Source organism: Carlito syrichta, unplaced genomic scaffold (genome assembly GCF_000164805.1).
Source record: "Carlito syrichta isolate Samal-C Ts95f unplaced genomic scaffold, Tarsius_syrichta-2.0.1 Scaffold101910, whole genome shotgun sequence".
In the NCBI taxonomy this organism is placed as follows: Eukaryota; Metazoa; Chordata; class Mammalia; order Primates; family Tarsiidae; genus Carlito; species Carlito syrichta.
The window spans coordinates 130,605-150,610 of record NW_007046006.1 but is presented as its reverse complement, the minus strand read 5'-3'; the positions used below and the strand labels follow the sequence as shown (position 1 = coordinate 150,610).

The following is a 20,006-nucleotide window of genomic DNA, read 5'->3' as shown; positions in this document are numbered from 1 at the left end:
AACAGGTTGTACTCAGGATCCTGTGGAAGCATCAAATACACTAAATTCATGTAAGAGCAGCCCCCAAACAGAAATGACACAGTGTAGTGGAAGGAATACTAAATTGAGTCTGAAGACTCAAGTTTAAGTTTTTGGCTTTGCCACTTTCTTGTCAATAAGTCTTCAAGCTAGTGAGTTTACTTTTCTGTTCCTCAGGGTCTTCAGCTATGAAATAAGAGAGTTGGACTAACTTTCTAGTTCCAGTAACTGATACTTGTCAACCCAAAAGTGAGGAAATGTAGCTAGAAGCCCATGAAGAGGAAGTCATCTAGAATGACATCAGGACAGCAGGATATTCCTGGCAAAGAGCTTGATAATGAAGCTTTCCTTCCTATTGTTCCTTGGCTTAATTGAAGTCATGATGCTTCATCTGATTGCATCACTGGCAGAATGGCTAAGGAAGTGCTCTTCTGACCCTTTCCCCACAATTAGATGATATGATAGTGAAAAGTGAACCCCCAGGTTTTCCAGGACGGGGGGACAGCATAGCAGTAGATGGTTAATTTTGAGCAATAGCTTTATTTAAAACGTTATAAGACAAACTCATGTGAATTTAATGTTCTACTTAATAATTTTGATTCCATTCCATAATATAGTTGTGTTTGTTTTAATATCTATCTATGTATATATTTTTGAGTTGGAGTCTCACTCCATTGCCCAGGCTGGAGTGCAGTGGCAAGCTCATGGAGTGCAGTGGCAAGCTCATGGCCACTCCAGCATTGACCTGCTGGGCTTCGGCAATCCTTCTGCCTCAGCCTTCCAAGTTGCCAGAACTACAGGTGCATGCTGCCACACCTGGCTAATTTTTAAAACATTTATTGTAGAGACAAAGTCTCGTCAAGTTGTCCAGGCTGTTCTCGAACACACGGGCTCAGGCAATCCACTTGCATCGGACTACCAAAGTGCTAGGATTGCAGGCTGAGCTACCGAGTGTGGTCGATATCAATATGTTTTAAATTATTTTTAGGGAAAAGAAAATTCCAAATTTCCTCCTTCTGCCTCTTCACTTCTTAATCTTGGTAGATGGAGGGGTTAAGTCTGGAAGAATTATCAATACTAAACTGTTGGTAATAGTTTATTTTCAGAGATGGGATTGAAGAGAATTTTCATTGAAGTTTATTTTTATATTACTTGAATCTATTACAAGTATGCATTAAGACAATGTAAGATTTTTTAAAAACACCCACCTTTTTCCCTGAAAAATTGTTGTTTAAAATTGGTACTGCAGGAAGAGTCTCTATGTGTATTCTGTGGGGATATGTACTTTTTTGTCTCATTACTCCAATTTAAGGAGCATGGGGCTAGGAGAAACAATCTTGCCCTAATCTTTTCTCAGAAATATTTTGATGGTTTTATTGGCTTAGCGATAGCCTTAATTAACGTTAGTGTTTGCTGTGGCCTATATGGGCAAATTTGATAAATTAACTGTGGGAGGGGGTATGGGGATGAAATCCCATTATTACTGCCTTCTGAGTGGTGACATGATATACATAGTAGGAAGATAACTGGGCTTTGGAAAAAACAAATTTATGTATGTAAAAAACCAAAAGCAAAATAACTTGAGTTCTATTTATGAATTATGAGGCCTTGGCAATATAGCTAACTTCTCTGACTGTCAGACATTCAGAAATGATCCCTACTTTCCCTTAGAGTTGTTATGAGAACCTCACAACTCAAGTAATCCTTATTTTGTAAGTGAGACCCAGAAAGGGAAGGTGACTTATTTGAGATCACATCCAGTATTAGCAGAAGAGCTAGGACTTGAAGCTGGACCGTTTGACTTGCCTCCGAGGTATTACTCTGTACTTAATTTGGAGGATTTAAAAAATATGAATTGGATTATGGGTATTATTTATGCTAGGAACTTGCTTCTGTCAAAAATAGTTAAGCCTCAAGACTTAGTCATTTAGCCTTTACATCTTATCCCTCACCCAATATCTCTGCAGGCTATCTGTTGGAACAGAAGGTTTGACCATTAAATAAAGGTAAAGCAACAACCTATGTACAACTGTTTTCTAGAAAGTCTCAATTGGAGATTGAGAGGCAGGTATTGTTATTGCAAAATGAACATTAAGTCTTCTAATAAAAATTTCTGAATTTGAGTTCAGAACTAGTTTGGCCAACTCAGAATAATTGCACAAAATAGGTACTAACTACCAGTGAAGAAAGATGTCGCTATAACAGGTAATTAAGGCAAATTACTGCAGTACAGTCATTATTCTTTTTGCCAAAAAATTAATTTTTACAAAAAGGTGTGTTTTTCACACAAATATGCTATCTTTGTCTTCTTCCACATTTATTTAAGATCATTTATCAGAGGTTTCTCGGAATTTGAACTTATTTGGGCTACCTGTGAGAAAATAATGAAAAAAAATTTCTTTTACTCCTTCACTGTTAGGTAGAGCACCAGATCTTTAAGCTTCCTCACTGTACTTTGAAGCATAATTTCTAAAGATAATTAGGATTTAGATTCAAGTTTAGAAAAAAACTATATGGTATTCTTTCTTCAAAAGGTAGATAAGACACAATCATTGTTTTCCAAGAACTTATTCTAGCAGGGACTACAGATGAAAGCTATTAACCTATCTGTGAGAGAAAGGCTCATATAGAGAGCACAGAGGAAACAGTAAGTACATCTACTTGGAGGGATCATATCTGAATGGCTTTGAAGGGTGAACAAAATGTTTCCAGACAGACAAAGGTACTGTGGTGGAGTGGGGCAGGAGATCGATCATTCCAGGCAGATCTTTTCAAGCTCCTGTGAATTCAGAATGCTAATTAGCTAGACAGACCACTTACCTGGCAACCCTGGACTGCTCATATTACTTCATTTCTCGTATGTTATTTCTTATGTCCTCAGCCAGACTGTAGGCTTCTTGGGGTCAGGGACTATGTTTCTTATATTGCAGCATTCTACACCCTGCAGTGTTTCAAAATGTTTTGCATAGTTGGTACACAATAAATATTTATGGATTGACCACCTGGAACATTTGGGAGATGAGAAAAGGGACTGTTATGCTAGAGTTTGAGGTCACTTTGGAATAATCTTTTAAGTTTCTTGGTCAGAACCTAAGAGCCATTGGATCTCTGAGACTAGCTTTATAACATTTTTACTTTTTCCTCATTTTCATTGTTACTCTCACCAGGGGTTCTTTGTAAAGCTCTTCTCCAGGGCCTGTTAGCCATCCTGATGACCTTCCCTCTCATGCAGGACTCCTTTGACCTTAAAATTGTTGCTTCTTTTTGGGCCCCTGTGTCCTCATTAGTAAAATAATATAAAAGAAATCGTTAAGTTTCTTTCCAGTTCTAAAATTCTGTGATGCTATTGTCCAGAATCTGGTGAGTGATGGAGCAAATTGTGTGTCACATTTCTTTGTTAAAAGCCAAATTTGTTTAATGAAGAGGTTCTGGAGAATAAAACTTTTCTTCATCCAAGACCCAGCCTTAGTGGGCATATTAATATTGGTGGTCTCTGTGGGTTTTTAATCAATGAAAACTTTGCACTTAGAAATGGTGACATTTGTCAGTATTTGTAGCTGCAACTGAGAAATGCAAGCTAGGAAAAGGTGATTGATGTCATTAGACCCATTTTGATAAGTGTAATTTATTCTCAAAGTACACTCTAGCATCTGAGTTATTTTTGTCTCATATGGGTCAGAGTCTGAGGCTTGTTCCCTTCTTCTGGGAAGGTAGGTAGACAGTTTAATGGTGGCAGAGCCATCATTAAAGGACATTTGGTCTTAATAATTGGCTCAAAATTTTCTTTGTTCTATTGGGAACTTCAGCTGTAACAACGGAAACTTAGCAGTAAAAAATACTTCAATGTGGGAAAAAAGGTAAGCACCTTTTGCTGAAATCACTTGCTTTCATCACTGACTTAGAGCATGTTATTTTTCTTTCCATATGTCTTTTTTCTGAATGTCCTGGTGCTCTTTGCTAATTATCTTTGCTCTAGATCTTAACTGTTATAGTAGGTTCTTTTCAAAAGTTCACTCCCATCCCCATTCCCTAACTGCCCTTTTTCCTTTCTCTGAATTTCTTGTAAGAGTCTTCTGGGCCGGGCTTGGTGGCTCAGCCTGTGATCCCAGCGATTTGGAAGGTCGAGGAGAGTGGATTGCTGAGCCCGTGGGTTCGAGACCGGCCCGGACAACTTGGCAAGACCTCGTCTCTACAATAAATCAAAAATTGACCAGGCATGGTAGCATGCACCTGTAGTTTCAGCTACTTATAAGATTGAGGGAAAGGACTGCCAGAGCCCAGCAGGTCGACACTGGGGTGGCTGTGAGCATGCCACTGCATTCCAGCCTGGATGACGGAATGAGGCTCCACTCCAAAAAAAAAAGAGTCTTCTGCTGGACATGAATAGACATTTCTCAAAAGAAGACATATGAGCAGCCAACAGAGTCATGAAAAAATGCTCAACCTCACTAATCATCAGAGAAATGCAAATCACATTCAGATGTCACCTTATTCCAGTAAAGATGACCAGCATTAATAAATCAAAAAACAAGAGATGCTGGCGCGGGTATGAAAAAAAGGGATGCATCTATCTACCCTGTTGGTGGGAGTGCAAGCTAGTTCAACCTCTATGGAAAATAGTGTGGCAATACCAAAGGGAACTAGAAATTGACCTTGCATATGATCCAGCAACACCCCTCCTGGGAATATACCTGGAGTAGCACAAATTGTTCTACAAAAGATACCTGTACATGCATGTTCATTGCTGCATATTCACAATAGCAAAAAACATGGAACCACCCCTGCTGCCCATCGAAAGTAGACTAGATAAAGAAAATGTGATACACAATGGAATACCATGCAGCCATAAAGAAAGACAAAAGCTTGGACTTCTCAGCAGATTGGATGGAATTAGAGACAATTGTTTTTGTCATTCTGTCACAGAAACAGAGAACCAATTACCACAAGTTCGTACTCATAAGTGGGTCCTGAATATTACTCACAATAGCAATAGGAAGGGATGGCAGTCATGGAACATTGCTGGGGTATGTGTGTGGGGCACATAACAACTTAAAGTGTACCTGATCCTAAACCAGGGGAAGTGAGGATGAGTTGAGGCCCACACTTCACCTGCGCAAACATTACTTATGTACCTAATCCTGATTTCTACCCTACATCTTTAAAATAAGATAAAATAAAATGTGTGTTTGTGTGTGTGTGTGTATGTGTATATATATATATATATATATATATATATATATATATATATAAAGTCTTCTACCATGCAATTTAATGTTTAACTTTTTACCGTCTAATATTATTACCTCATTATTTGTGTTCATTTCTTTAATCCTAATGTCACTGGGTTGGTACCAGAAACAGTACAGAGGAGGAGTGAAATGTATAAGTGAATTCAAACCCTTTACTAGACAATGTGATAAGTTCCTTATAGTTTATTTAAAAAAATTTTATAACAGTGTACAGATAGGCAAAAGTAGGTTCATTTTACTCCTGAGAAAACCTGGCCTCAAATAGATTAGGGTATCAGAGATAGTGTGAAGTCAGGCATATTTAGTATTAAGTCACCACCATCTATACCATTTACTTTTTGTGTAACCACAGTAAGTAATATAACCTCTCTGAGGCTCAGTTTCAAGATGAGGATAATATCTGCTCTATTGGGTTCTTGTGAACCTTAATAAGAAAGGTAATGTATATAAGAGGCCTTCAAGTACCTAGTACGTAGACAGTCTATAAACAAGATATACTTAAAAATACCGTGGGCAGGACTTGCTATTGGATTGATTGTGATACACAAGGGGAGAAAAAAGTAAAGCATGATTCCAAGGTATCTGTCTTGAACAATTGAGAAGATCATAATTTACCGAGAATACGGAATACTAGAAGAAAAACAAGTGTGGAAAGGAAATACTGTTTAATTTTGAGATGTTGAATAGACAATTGAATACACAAGTCTGGAACTCAGAGGAAAGATCTGAGACAAAGATGCAGTGTAAACTCTGAGAGTTGTTGGCCTATATGTGGTAACTGATGTTCTTAGATGATAGAGAGAGAGAAAGGGCAGGCTAAAATGACCTAAGTACCGAAGAACTTCAATACCAGCAAAGGTGACTGCAAAAGGGCACTAAAATGGCTCTTTTTAAAGGACCATCACCCCCAGTTGGACAGATTTGGTGGGCATTTTTCTACCTTCATCGAACTTGTTCTTTTAGCAGTTTCAACATGGTTGGTCCTTCCCTTCTTCTTTCCCCTATCTTATTGGCTGCTCTTTTTGAGCACCCTTTCCTTGTTATTCCCCCTCTACCTAATCTCTAAATGTTGGGATTTCTCAGAGCTCAGAAACTGAGACTTTGTCTCTTCAATCTCTGTAAATTCTTTTCTTAGGCGACCTTAATCATTGCCATAGGTTTCATATCATCTTAAGCTTATGACTTTCAAATTATCTTACTTCCAGTAAGACCTATCCTTGAATTTAAATTATCTGTATGATATTCCCACTTATATAGACAACCATGCTGAACTCTTGAATTTTTCCTTTTTCTGTACACAGCCAAACTGAACTCCTGAATTTTTCCTTCTTCAAGCATATCTCCTTCCCAACACTTTTTTTCATCTTAATTAATAGTACCACCCTTCACCCAGTCAAGCTAAGGGTCACTTTTGACTCCCTATCCCCATTCTTGACATATACTACAACACTAAGTCAAATAAGTTATGCCTTCAGAGTTTATCTCAAAGCATCCAATTTCTTTCTAGTCCAGTTCACCATCAATTTTCACCTAGACTCTTGAAATAGCATTCTATCTACTCTCCCTGCTTTCAGCCCTGCCTTTCTATACATCTTCTCCTAAATATTTAAATTTGATAGGGCATGTATGAGTAAAAGATGAAATTTCATATTAAAGGACAGATTCTTGTTGGCTCCTTCAGAATCTTGCAGCAGGTTAAAGGGTGGCTTAAAAGAGAACCTAGGTATTCTGAGAACCAGTCCAGAGCTCCAGAACGACAGTCTCACTAATATGATTCCAAGTGATGTTTTCTCAAAGTTAAATGAAAAGAAAGCACATGGCTTTCCAGTTATTTTGTTAGTTATAAGACTTGTGTGCTACTAGGCTGACTACAAAATTCATTTGTGATCACAGCTTCTGCTTATGTTTGAGACTTTAATCAACTAGCTTAAATACATTTAAATAACTCATATCTAAAGAGTTAAAGAAAATATGATAATGATGTCTCCCCAAATAAAGAATATCAATAAAAAGATAGAAGGGTGTGTGTGTGTGTGTGTGTGTATGAAATCCTGCAATTTAAAAGTGCAATAACGGAAATTAAAATTTTACTAAAGAAGTTAAACAGTATTATTATTTGTTTTTTTTGAGGCAGGGTCTCATTCTGTCACCAGTGCTTGAATGCAGTAGCATGCTCATAGCTCACCACAGCCTCAATCTCCTGGGTTCAGATGATCCTTCAGCCTCAGCCTCTTAAGTAAATAGGACTATAGGCATGTGCCACCATGCCCAGCTAACTTTTAAAAATTTTTTTGTAGAGATAAGGTCTTGCTATGTTGCCTAGGCTGGTCTTGAACTCCTGGGCTCAGGTATTCATGCCCTGCCTCAGCCTCCCAAAGTGCTGAGATTACTGGAGTGACCCACTGCACCCAGCCTTCACCAGCATATTTAAAACATAAGTAGTGAACTTGAAGGTAGGCCAGTTGAGATTATATATTCTGGGGAAACAAAAAGGAAAAAATGAACAAGACCTGAAGGACCTATAGCACACCATCAAGTATAACACAAGCATAATGCAAATCCTAGAAGGAGAGAAAAAAAATGAGAAGAAAGTAAAGAAATAATGACAGAAAACTCACCAAATTTGATGAAATACACATATTTACACATCTAAGAAGTTAAACAAACTCCACATAGGATAAACTTAAAAGAGTATAGACACTTCGGAATCAAACTGTTGAAAGTCAAACCCAAAGACAACCTTGAAAGTGGAAAAAGAGAAATGACTCATGTACGAGTGATCTTTGAGAAGGTTAACAGCTTATTTCTTATCAGAAACCATAGAGGCTAAAAGGCAATGGGATGACACATTCAAAATGCTAAGAGAAAAAGACTGTCAGCCAAAAATTCTATAGGTAACAGTATTTTCTGACAAAAATTACAGAGAAATGAAAACATTCCTAGCTAGACAAAAAAATAAAGTTTGTTGCAAGTCATAGGCACAAATCTGCATTGATGGATAAAAATATAATTTATATATTATAAATTATGTGGGATGGGGAGGGAATAGAGCTATACAGGAGCAAAGTTTCTTTATACTGTTAATAATTAACTTGGTATTAACCTAAAAAGGATTGTTGCAAATTAATATGTTAATTGTAAGCCCCTGGACAATGACTAAGAAGATAACTTTTTAGAAAGAGTAAATGACAAAGGTATTAAAATGGTACAGTATAAAATATCAATTGAGCACAAAAGAATAGACTAATGGAAGAAGGGGGGATATATTTAAGATATAGAAAAAACAAACAACAAAATGGCAGATGTAAATCCTGTCTTAACAATAATTGCACTAAATGTATATAGGTGAATACTCCAATAAAAAACAGAATGGCAGAATGTATTTTATTTTATTTTATTTTGGAGTTGGAGTCTCTCTCTGTTACCCAGGCTGGAGTACAGTGGCACACTCATGGCCACCCCAACGTCGACCTGCTGGGCTCTGGTGATCCTTCTGCCTCAGCCTTCCAAGTAGCCGGAACTACAGGCATGTACTACCATGCCAGGCTAATATTTGATGTATTGTAGAGATGAGGTCTTACCAAGTTGCCGGGATGGTCTCGAACTCATGGGCTCAGGCAATCCACTCGCCTCAGCCTCCAAAGTGCTGGGATTATAGGTTGAGCCACCAAGCTGAGCTGGCAGAAAGTATTTTAAAAGAACACGATCAACTGTATGCTGTCTGCAAGAGACACACGTTAGATTTACAGTTGGAAATAGATGAAAAGCAAAAGCATAAAAAGCATATACCATGCAAATGTTAACCAAAAAATAGTTGAAGTGACTGTATTAATATCAGACAAAATAGACTTTAGACAAAAATTGTGAATAGAGACAAAGAACATGCTATATTGATAAAAGATCAGTCTATCAAGAAGACATAAACAATTATAACCATATGCGCCTAATAAGAGAGCCTCAAAATATATGAAGTAAAGACATGGTGTTGAAGGAAAAATTTGATAATTCAACAATAATACTTTAAGACTTCAGTACTTCACTTTCAATAATGGATAGGTCATCTCAAGAAAATACCAACAAGGAAATGAAAGATTTGAACAACACCAGACGCCAACTAGACCTAAAAGACATCTATAGAACTCCTAACAATAGTACAGTGACTAATCTTCTCAAGTACACACGGACCATTCTTCAATACAGATTGCATGTTAGTCCATAAAGCAAATAACAATAGATTTTAAAGGATGGAAATTATACAAATTATGTTCTCCAACTGCAATGGAATGAAATTAGAAAAAGCACAAGGAAATTTGAGAAATTCACAAATATGTGGAAATTAAACAGCACACACACAACCAATGGGTAAAACCCGAAATCACAAAGTAAGTTAGAAACTGCTCTGAGATGAATGAGAACAAGCCCACCACACAGAAAGATGTGGGACGTGAGGAAAGCAACGCTTAAGAGGAAAATGTATCGCTATACCTGCATTGAAAATGAAGGAAGATTTAAAAATTAATAACCTCACCATTTTAAAACATAAGTGAAAAAAAAGGGAGGGAGAAAACTAAATCTAAAGCAAACGAAAAGAAAAAAAAATAAAGATTAGAGTGGAAAGAAATGAGCCAAAGAATAGAAAAGCAGGCCAGTCAGGGGCGCATGTCTATAATCCTAGCACTTTGGGAGGCTGAAGTGAGAGAATTGCCTGAGCCCACAGGTTTGAGACCAGCCTGGACAACTTGGTAAGACCTCATCTCTAAGGTAAATCAAAAAATTTGCTGGGTGAGGTGGCGTGTGCCTGTAGTTCCAACTACCTCCTGAAAGCCATAAATACAAAGACTCTCCAGGAGGAAAACATCCTTAATTTTGATTTTCAGGATTCCCACAATTTAAGTTCATTCCAAAATGAAATCACAATCAAAGATCACCAAACACATGGGAAACAAGGCACCATAAGTGAGATAAATTAGAAATACAAGCAGCAGATTTAGACTTCAAGAAATTCAGATATTAGTACTTTCAAGAAAAGAAAGTAAAATTTTTATGAAAGATACATTTAAGGAAATATAATTTGAAATTTATCAAATTATAAAGTGGGTTCTTTTTCAAATAGAACTTTTAGAAATAAAAGAACCAAATAGAACTTTTAGAAATAAAAATTATCATTGAAAAAACAAACTCAATAGATTGAATCAGACAGCAGATTAGATACAACTGTGGAAAGAATCAATAAATTAGATTATTGATCTAAATAAATTACCCAGAATACAACACACAGAGACTAGCTGATGGAAAATATGAAAGTGAAGTTTTGTGACATGGAGAATAGACTTAAAAGGTCTAAAATACATCAAAATTATTGTCCCAGAAATAGGAAAAAGGCATTATCCAAAAGATAATGGTAATAACTTGAGCTTATAAAAAACAGAATCCCCAGTGAAATCACAGAATAGGATTTTGTAAAATACACAAAAAACCCACTCTTAAACCTATATACCTAAACCTATATACATGAAACTAGAACATTCATGAAAAGATCTTAAAAACAGTCAGAAGAAAAAGATCAACTATAAAAAAATTACAGTCAAACTGTGGTAGTAAGAAATTTTGATTCGGCCTGGCTCAGTGGCTCAGCCTATAATCCCAGCACTTTGGGAGGCCGAGACGAGAGGGTTGCCTGAGCCCGCAGTTTCGAAACCTCCTGAGCAACTTGGCGAGACCTTGTCTCTATAATAAATCAAAAATTAGCCAGGTGTGGTAGTGTGCCTGTAGTTCCGGCTACTTGGAAGGCTGAGGTGGAAGGATCGCAGGAGTCCAGCAGGTTGAGGCTGCGGTAGCCTGGACCATGCTACTGCCCTCCAGCCTGGGTGAGAGAGTGAGACTCCAGCTAAAAGAAAAAGAAATTTTGGTACAAATATTTCATTATTTGGAGCATGTAGTAAGATTGAATTTTCCTGTTTTTTTGACATTAGTTGTGGCTGTGACTTTCTTTGCCCAATCAAATGTGAACAAAAACGACACATCACTTCCTAAAAGACCTGTATGTGATTTGTTATTTCTCTTTTTTCTGTCAAAGCTATTATGGAAGTGGTTGTCAAGACTGAACCTTTGAAAGCCTGAGTTCCTTGGTGACTATAAGAGACAAAGCCCTCTGAGACTTGTGTAGAAAATGTACTGTGAGCAAGAAATAAAATTTTCTTGTGTTAAACCCCAGAGATTTAGAGAATTGTTTATTACTGAAGCATAAGTCTGGTATGTGTCTGTATCAATCAGAATAGGCTAGGTTTTTCAATAACAATAATAGGAGCCAGAAGAACTAAAATGATATTTCCACAGTGATGAGAGAGAACAGCTAATATCACTAATAATAGTGATGAACACTTATTTATAATTTACAGTGTGCCAGATACAGTTCTACAAGCTTTATCTGTGGTAATTTGATAATTTTCACAGCAGCTCTCTAAGGTGGGTAAATTATTGTTCTCATTTTACAGATGAGAAAACTGAGGACCAGAGAAGTTATGTGAATTTCCTAAGGTCCATGGTTAGTAGCTGTCACAATATGAATTCAAACTCAGGCAGTTTTTCCCTGATAAAATACTGCCTTTCAAGAATGAGGATGCAATGAAATTTATCATCTAGAAGAGCTTTGTAAAGAAACTTTAGGAATAAGGAAACTAATCTTAGAAAAAAATTTAAGATATAATAAAGTTGACCAAATAAATGAGTTAAGTTTTCTGTAAGTGTAAATGAACATTGTCTGTATAAGATTAATAATGATGTATAATTATGAAATTTTAAAAAGCAAAATCCTGTGTTTTAACAATAGCACATCAATCTAAAGGGGAATAATTGAAGTATTCTAAGGCCTTGCTTCTCAGTTGCATTTTGCATCACTTGAGAGGTCTTACAGAATGTCAGAATCGCCTCAAAATTACTAATTGAAATCTGCATTTTAACACATTCCCCTAGGTGGTTTATATACACATTAAAGCCTGAGAACAACTCTTCCAAGTTCCTTGAATTATTTGAAATGGGGATTGTGATATCAATTAACTTCAAACATAGTCAAAGACAACAATATAATTTTAGGAATAACCACTGTAAGAAATAACATGTATAAAACTTCTAAATCAGCACACAGAAAACCTAGACTCAGAAAATTAACAAATAAAACAAGGAGGAGCAGGAAAAGTGAAAAAAGATGTACAGGGAAAATAAAAGGCACAATTAAGTTCAAGCATAACAGTAATCACAATAAATATGAATGACACAAAATTTGCCAAAAGAGAGAGAGATTGTCAGATAGGATTTTAAAATAGTTCAACTATATGATTTTACATGAAACATATCCAACATATAGGCCCTAAAAGTGAAAAATGTCAAAACAAATATACCAGACAAACTAAATATAAGAATGGAGTAATAATACCTCATAGATACTTAGGAGGAAAAAAATATAAGTATGTTGGAGTAATAATACAACAATGATGCTTAGGAGGAAAAAAAGAATGCTAGAATAGCTATATTAATATCAGACAAAATATATTTTAAGAGCCGGGCTCGGTGGCTCAGCCTGTAATCCCGCGCCTTTGGGAGGCTGAGGTGAGTGGATTGCCTGAGTCTGTGGGTTCAAGACCCGCCTGGGCAGGCGAGACCTTATCTCTATAATAAATCAAAAAATTAACCGGGCATGGTAGCACACGTCTGTAATTCTGGCTACTCGGAAGGCTGAGGCGGAAGGATCGCCAGAGCCCAGCAAGTTGAGGCTGCGGTGGCCAGGAGCGGCCACTGCACTCCAGTCTGGGCGACAGAGTGAGACTCCAACTCAAAAAAAAAAAAACTTTTTTAAGGCAAAAAGTTTAAACTTAGAAGATTTAATTCTAAAATGGCATCAAGATATATAGAATAAAATTGATAGGTCTACAGGGTAGATTTACAAATGCAGTATATTTGGTAGGAGATTTCAATACATCTTAATTATTTGAAGGTCAGGCATCAAAAAGTCAATAAAGATACATTATACTTGAACAACACAATTAATATGTATGTATGATAGAATTGGCACACATACAAAGCCTGTGACCAACAATTAGAGAACATAGGTCCTTTTAAAGCACATGTGAGACATTTCAAATAAAACTTGAAACAACTAAGAAGGAAGAGAGGGTGGTGATATAGATAAGCATTAACTTGATTTTTTAAAAAAATCTCTTCTTAGTATTACTAGCATTAAGTGAGCACAATACATGTAATCACTGTTTCTGAAGCCTTGATCACTCCTTTTTAAATGCATCAATTTTTTTTCATTTGTAGATACTGCTGTGAATAGAGAGGGAACTATTTGTGTCTTTGACAACATAATTGAATTGTACAAGCAATCTGATTTCAGCTGTTCATCAAGCTTAAATTAGGAGAATGCCAACTCATGCAGTGGCTGCAGTATCAGACAAAAATTTTGCATCTAGTCACTGAAGTAAGAGGAATAGTGATTTTGGAATTCTGGAAAGAACCATTTCTTCAGCATCCTTGACCCTTAAACTTAGACCTCTTTGCATAGCCAAAAGCCTGGTGAAGTAATTTTTGGTCTTTCGAAGTATACCTCATCCTCACATGGCCAGAAGTGACTCCTCTGAGTTACTACAGTGTTTTACTATGCTCAATGTCTGGCACATAGTATGGAATAAAAGGGAGGGAAGAAAAAAGAAGACCCATGCCTTGTAGGAATTTTTGTCCTAGGTAGCCCTAGGAGAGGAAAGAACACCTAACATTAGAAGACAACCTTGCTCTAGGGCAACACTGGCTTTGTAAAGAAAGAGAAGATCAGAAGCTTTTGGCAAAACAATCCATAATATAGGCTAGACATGGTGGCTCAAACCTGTAATCCCAGCGCTTTGGGAGGCCGAGACGAGTGAATTGCCTGAGCCTTCAGGTTTGATTCCAGCATGGGCAATATGGTGAGACCTCATCTCTACAATAAACTAAAAAAAAAAAAAAAAAAAAAGCCAGGCATGGTAGGGCGCGCCTGTAGTTCCGGCTACTTGGAAGGGTGAGGTGGAAGGATCGCCAGAGCCCAGCAGGTTGACGCTGGAGTGGCCATGAACATACATGCCACTGCCCTCCAGCCTGGGCAATGGAGTGAGACTCTGACCCAAAAAAAAGAAAACCAATCCATAATATTCTCAAAGTCCTCTAGCTGCAGAATCCGCATTGCCTCAAGAAGATTTTCTCTTTCAAGATTTCAGGTGCCAGGCACGGTGGCTCAGCCTGTAATCTCAGCACTTGCAGAGGCCGAGGCGAGAGGACTGCCTGAGCAGGGGTTTGAGACCAGCCTGGGCAACTTGGTGAGACCTCCTCTCTACAATAAATAAAAAAAAAAAAAATTAGCCGGGCATGGTAGCTCACACCTGTAGTTCGGCTACTTGGAAGGCTGAGGTAGAAGGATTGCCGGAGTCCAGCAGGCTGACGCTGGGGTGGCTGTGAGCATGCCACTGCACTCTAGCCTGGGCTACAGAGTGACTCCAACTAAAAAAAAAAAAAGATCCATAATATTCTCAAAGCCCTCTAGCTGCAGAATCCTCATAACCTCACTAAGAAGATTTTTTCCTGGTATGAAGAAAGAAGCACTGGAATAGAAGATAAAAGTTGGATTCAGATGTTAGACCTGCCACTAACTAGCTGGATTCCAGATATCTAGCAGAAGAATTCTAGCTAAAGGAAAAAAATATTTGAAGTTGGACATCAGAGAGAGAGAGAGAAATTAACTATTTCCTCCTAGCATTCAGATGGATAATAGCCTCCAAGACAAATTTATCTTTGGAATTGAAGTCTATTACCCTAGGACTACATAATGCTAATTTTTCTCTTCCTGTTTGAGTAGATTTTTAACCTGTAGTTGTGAGTGATGAGTGTTGTTGTTGCAATATAATGATGTTTCCTCAACCCTTATTGGCGATCTGCTAAAAAAAAAAAAAATAAGATTAGCAGGTACTTATACCGTCAGAGAGCTTTTGTCAGTGTAATGATGTTGCTGTAATCAGGCTGGGTAATGTAATTCTCTGTTCAGTTCCATTGCTAATGGTCATCAAGAGAGGTCATTCCCATCCAAGATGACTCATGTGGAGGCTTCTGGAATATGGTACTAGATTTTAAAGAATGCCATGTAAGGAGGGGCAATATGACTTATTATCTCTGACCTTTCAGTGCAGGATGAGTTTTTAACCCAACATTTCCTAAAATCATTTGACTGTAGAAGCCCTACCACGGAACACCCAATAAACCTTTGGGAAAGGTTGATTTTTTCTAATCAAAGACAGTAATACTAACTCTTAAGAACATCAGATTGCTTTTATTAGAAATAACTTTATATATCATCTGGTTGAACTACCTTTGATAAGTGGAGAATCCAAGGCCCTTGTGGAATGAAGAGACTTGCCCAAGATAGTGAGTTGGCGGCAGAACTTGAACGAAAATAATCCAGATGTCGTGTCCCACTTCAGTGATTTTCTCACTATAATGTACTTCTTAACAAACTGATAAAAAAAATCACCTATGCACTTTGAGCCATATGCCTTTTTTTGCTGAAGGTGGCCATATTTTTAACATTGATTAGGTTTGAGCTTGGAGATCGGAGAGTGAAGAGGACTTTAACTTAAGATATCACAGATAGTTAGCTTTTTTCTAACTCCAGTTCTATTCTTTTTAAATGTAGAGTCCCTCTTTAATGTGAAGGCTTCTTCTTATCTCTTCTTTCCCCTCAGGAGTAAAAGTGTTACTAAGCCATCAAACTTCAGTGAACTAATTCAGTCATCTTCTTTTGTAACATCTGCACTATAGGAATGAGAATTGCAAGTGGAGTCCTGTATCTTTCATAATTTGTTTGGTGTTTTGGTTCATTTTTTTTCTTCCTAGATATAATCCATTTAGGAGCAGCTTTTCCTGACCATCTATTTAAAAGAGAGAGAAGAGAGGAAATAGATAGAAAGTTTGGGGGAGGGAATTTGTGGAGAAAACTCAGATACCTATTCCTAGTGTCCAATTTTTAAAAAATATGGTCGTAAAGACTAAGTGAGGTCTGCCCTTGCTGACAGCCTCCAATTCCATTCCTAAATACCTATTCCTTGGCCAGGCTTGGTGGCTCAGTTTGTAATCCCAGCACTTTGGGAGGTTGAGGTGAGTGGACTGCCTGAGCCTGTGGATTTGAGACCAGCCCTGGCAACTTGGCGAGACCTTGTCTCTACAATAAATCAAAAATTAGCTGGGCGTGGTAGCATGAGTCTGTAGTTCCAGCTATTTGGAAGGCTGAGGCGGAAGGATCGCTGGAGCCCAGCAGCTCGACGCTGGGGTGGCCATGAGTGTACCACTGCACTCCGGCCTGGGTGATGGAGTGAGACTCCAAATCCAAATATATATATGTTTTCCCTTTCATGTTGGAGGTTTTTCATTCTTGTTTTCTCTTACCAGAAAGTGCCATTATCAGAAATCATTTTAAGGGAGTATTTTGTAGGAAATTGAAATGCGGTGAACTCAAGATAGGAACATGATTGAGGACCTGGGGATACCGAGATATGTGAGGAAAGAAACAGAAAGAAAGGCACAGAAGACAGTAGTGGAGATAGCCTGAATTTTAAAGTCCCCGGACTTCTGGTTTTGAGCTATGTCATCTTGGACCGGGTACTTAATCTCTATGGGTTCATTATCTGATCTGTGAGATGAAGAAAATACCACCTATCTTCTGGACTATGAAGGTTACATAAGGCAAAGTATGAATGTTTATTATATTATTATGTTATAATATATTCATGAAAGCAATTAGAGTTTGCCTTTGGGATATGAGATTCAGAAAGTGTTTTTACTTTCTCCTTTTTGTTTGAAATTATTATGCTAATTATGTAGTATCAATAAACCAGCAAACATTTCTACTTAATCTGAAAAGGAGATATGTGAAGTGCCTGACATTCACTTAGTGCTCAGTAAATGTGAGATTTCTTTTCATCTTTCCTTCCTTTCCCAGCATACCTTCCACCTCCAAACTTCCTTGATTTGATTTTTTTCTTGACACTAACTCTTTCCTCTGTAAAGAAGAAAACAAGACCCAACTATCCAGACAGCTTTCTTTGATTGGGGTAGATCTAGAATGAGAAGAAGGAATTCTGCTTGTCTACACTCTTGCAAGAGGCAATAAGAGTATATATAAGGCTTGGGAGAAATTCAAATCCAAATTTGTGTCCTGGCTCCTACCATTAACTAGCAAAGTGGCCCAAGTTTTTGATAAAACTTCTGCCTTTACTTTTGAAAATGGCAATAGGTTCTCAAGCTGGTCTTGAATTCCTGGTCTCAAGTGATCCCTTTGTCTTGGACTTCCAAAGTGTTAAGAACCACTGTACCTGGCCAAAAGATTTTACTCTTGATGAAGGCTAGTTTATTTTTTCTTTGGCTACTTGTGTTTTTGGTGTATATCTAAAAAACCACTGCGTAATCCAAGGACATAAAGATTTATCCTTATGTTTTATTTTATTTTCTCTGTTTTGTTTTGTTTTTTATGAGTTAGAGTCTCACTTCGCTGCCCAGGCACATGCAGTGGCATGCTCACAGCCACCCCAGCGTCGACCTGTGGACTCTGGTGATCTTTCAGCCTCAGCCTTCAAGCAGCCAGAACTACAGGTGCGTGCTACCACGCCTGGCTAATTTTTTAATTTTATTGTAGAGATGAGGTCCTACCATGTTGCCCAGGCTGGCCTCAGATCCGTGGGCTCCAGCAATCCCTCTTGCCTCGGCCTCCCAAAGTGCTAGGATTATAGGCTTGAGCCACCACGCCCGGCCTATCCTTATGTTTTCTTAGAACAGTGTTACTGTTCTACCCTTTGGTCTTTATGCCATTTAAGTTAATTTTTATATAGTGTTGCAGTGTCAATGATAGCATCTATGTGGTGGATTCTCTATAAAATTCTTTGAACTCTCCACTTTGCTGTATGTTTGAAATTTTCCATACTAAAATATTGAAGAGGGAAGGAAACCAAATTTAGAAACCTACAATTTCTTTGAGCATCTTCTGCTACCCGTCTTCTCTACAGCTTTGTAAGACAGGCATAATGTGAGATAAAGGCAAATGCCAGGCAAGATGAATGTAGGAGTTCACTCACCAGGCTCCAAGTTAGTATGACAGCTTTCTACTAATTCAGATTCTTCTGTTAGCCTGTGACTCCTTCTATTCTGTCACCCGGAATCTTTTTTTTTTTAGCACTGTACAGTTTTATTAACCATTCAAGTCCAGTAGCATCTGGTAAGATTGGGACAGAACTGGGATTGAAAAGTGAACAGATATTCAGCATCTAACAGTTCAAAAGAAGCCACTACATACTCTTTTCACAAATATGTTTTCACAGAGCCAATGCAGTACTAGCCATGAACCCAGTACACCAAGTGCACTGAAGTAGAAAAGATGCAACAAGAAAAATAGCTACATTAGAAAGACCACACTTTAGAAAAAGAGTAAAACACTTTCACTTTCTCCCCTTTAGCCCCTTAAAACAACATCTTACAGTCTGGATCTACCTATACAGTCCTACATCTTCTAGCTTCTAGAATGTTTGTCAAGAGAGAAAAAATAAAATGACACTGGCCAGTACAGTCTTTGGATATTTAGGAAGGGGAGGGGGAGAAAGTCAGTTCTCTGAACAAATTAGTCAGCTTCAGTCTCATCAGCAGGATCTTTGGATTCTTTGTTCTTCCAGACTTCTTTAATGTATTTATCCTTCTCTCTCAAATGGTCTAGTTTGGCAGCCATTTGTGCCTCTCGGTTCTCTTTGTTAGCTTCCATCTTGTGGGTCAGTTTCTCCCCCGCCAATTTACTGAAGTTGTTTTCCTCTATTGCTTTCTGGAGCACTTCTTTCTCATGCTCTCGTTTCTCAGCAAGACTTCAAAACTCCACTTCATGGAACTTGCCTCTTTCTTCTGCAGCTTCTCATTTCTTCTGAATTTCCTCCAGGGAAAGATCCTTCTTCTTTGGAGGGGAAAGGGGGAAATTCTGGAATGGATTCTTTTGACCGAGGGCTGAGAGTAAGCTCAAAAGCCTGGCCTGAGGCACGCTTCTCCAATTCTTTCACCTGAATATCAGAAGCAGCCATGGTGAACAGAAGAGACTGGCAGTGTACCCTTCACAATCCACTGGGTTAAGGAAAGCCCTGCTAGATCCGAGCCGCCTGACCACACTCGGAATCTTTCCTCTATAATATACTTGCAAGAAACTTGCCTCTCAGTCTCCAACTTTGTCCCTAATTTTTGTTTCTGTTGGATAAATGTTTTATTACCCTGAAAGGACTTCACCTTCGTCATTTCAAAGAATGTTCTAGTTTCATCTGAACAAAGGCATTTTTGCAGAAGAAACTTTGATAGGAAACATATTCTAGAGTAGATTCAGTTAGGTAAATGACTTGTACAAGGTCAAAGAATTGATAAATGGTAGCAGTAGAATTGGGACCTGGGGCACCTCATTCCAATTTATCATATTGTTGCTCTTTAGTACCAAAGGGAATGTATGGTGGGATTTCAAAAGGCAAGGATATATTTCACCATTCAAATCCTGCTGCATGGACAGCTACCTACCCTAGACTCTAGCACTGAAAGTGAAATCAACTTTTATGAAAAGGGAGCCTACAACCAGTTCTCAGTGACTGCATAGGGACAATTTCAGCTCTCATATCTTTAGGATATTTTTCTATATTACCTACAAAAAGCACC

General features: G+C 37.9%; 1 pseudogene; it reads right to left on the bottom strand.

The window, feature by feature from the left end:
* Positions 1-18,859: 18,859 nt before the first annotated feature.
* On the bottom strand, positions 18,860-19,393 carry LOC103266932 (annotated as a pseudogene).
* Between the last annotated feature and the right edge of the window lie 613 nt (positions 19,394-20,006).